We start from the raw sequence: 2,013 nt of genomic DNA, 5'->3' as shown, positions 1-2,013 counted from the left end.
GAAGTGTGTTTATGCTTATTCACAGCCTTTGCTCATTTTATTGGGTTGGTTTTGCTTATTGAGTAGTAAGAGGACTCTAGGATCTAGATACAAATCCATTATCAGAGAGAGGTTGAGGGAGCAAGAAGCAAAGAACCGATTCTAAGGAAAGTGGCTCCTTGTAATTCCGGCAAGCTGGAGACCACGTAGTAACAGATTCCTGGAGGCAGCTCACTGTCTGTTCTTTGTTCCCTTACCTGGGAAGTTACCAACGAGTGATGTTTAAACTAGCTGGTGAATGCCAGAAGGCAGTGTAGCTAGCTATTTGTTTACACCAAAGTAGTTATGCACATTCCTTAGCCTGTTGGTAGCCCTCCATAAATGTGAGATGTTTCCCTGGCTCAGGCCTCACCTAGAGACTAAGCTCAGTGAGCCCCCTGTGGCCAATTTCATCCAGCCTTGCTGTCCTTTTTGTGGCTCTGATCAATTGTTCTACAACACCTATATAGGGGTAAATTCAATTAATTCCTTCCCTCGTGTGGTAAGGATAGTGTAGGAGTTTGTGAAGCAATGGTACTAACTCTTGAAAGTGAATTACGAGATCACACCACTAACTACAACCATTGTCAGTATTCTGTGTATTCCTTTCTACATGTATATGCTGATAGAAATACATGATATTTACATACATGCATACACTTTTAAAATCTTGCTCTCAATGGTTTTTGAAAATAATGTTTCCTAAAAGTATACCCAAATTTTTTATAATTCTGCGTATTTAGTAGTATTCTTGTTAAATACTTTATTTGTAAATGTTGAACATTTACACATAAAACATGGAATTTAGGAACTTAAATATTTACACTGGAAAAATTCCATTCTGTCCTTCCATGCCTCTGTGTGTGTGTGTGTGTGTGTGTGTGTGTGTGTGTGTGTGTATCCCCAATGACATGCAAGTTTGTGTTGATACAGCACTGACGTCTTCTTGTATCAAATCCAGTTTTCTGAGGCAAATGATTAAAGTTCATGGTCCAGGGTCTATTTCAGCACTGTTCCTTCCCTCCAAATATGGCTATAGTCTCTCAAAAAGTTCTTCAAAACAAAGATGGAAAGGCAAACCACGCTGTTTTGATTGGATGCTGTATTTTCACAGATTCTATTAGACATCAGCTGCGCTGTGCTTTACTAGGGAGTTCATATAAGGTAAGTGGTTCCCTACCAGAAAAACAAGTTCTTTATCTGGAATCAAGCAATCTTGAATTAAATAACTAGAGGACACAATGTTTTACTTTCTACAGAAGATGGAAAACAACTAATCTGATCTGAAAATATGTATAGAAACACCGGCTAGAAGAACACTAAAAAATATTTAAGAACCACATTTTCTTTATATCTTAGGAAAAATTAACCTCATAATTGTGTAAAGAACACAGGGCTTGATGACTGTATACCTTGGTTGAAAATAAAACGACCAAAGTGAAAATTTAGAAATGTCATTGGTAACAGGCGCATGGTGCGCTGGATGGCCTGGGAAGGGGGCTGAGGGGGAGGGTCACAGCCCTTTTCCCAGTCTCACCACCGCCTCCTCACTGCCTGAGGAAGGTGGAGGCGCACTACCACAAAGAGCGGGACTGGATTTGCACCCAGAGCCTGCAGCCTAGAGGCGGCAGAGCTGAATGTCTCTCTAAAGGTTCCTCCTCAGATGAACCTTTGGTGGGATCTGGGATAATTTGCAAGTTGGACTAGTGCTATTACCTCTTCAGATTGCTCAGACGTGATGTTTAGTGAGAACAAAGAATGCTATGGAGAGCTGGGCATTTTGGTGCATGTCTGTAATCCCAGTACTCGGGAGGCAGAGGCAGAATAGCTGCAAGCTGGAGGCCAGTTGGCTCACCCAAACTGTAGAGTGAGACTTTCCCCCCAAACAAAAAAATTCTGTGCAAAATGTAGTTGACACTATTGCAATTGGTCAGTGGGTCTGAGAACGAGGGCCTATAATGCTAGCACTTACAGGTATTTGTCATGCATTCCTAT

The sequence above is a fragment of the Octodon degus genome, unplaced genomic scaffold, assembly GCF_000260255.1.
Source record: "Octodon degus isolate 3935 unplaced genomic scaffold, OctDeg1.0 scaffold00110, whole genome shotgun sequence".
NCBI classification, from domain to species: domain Eukaryota; kingdom Metazoa; phylum Chordata; class Mammalia; order Rodentia; family Octodontidae; genus Octodon; species Octodon degus.
This window is presented reverse-complemented; position numbering follows the sequence as displayed.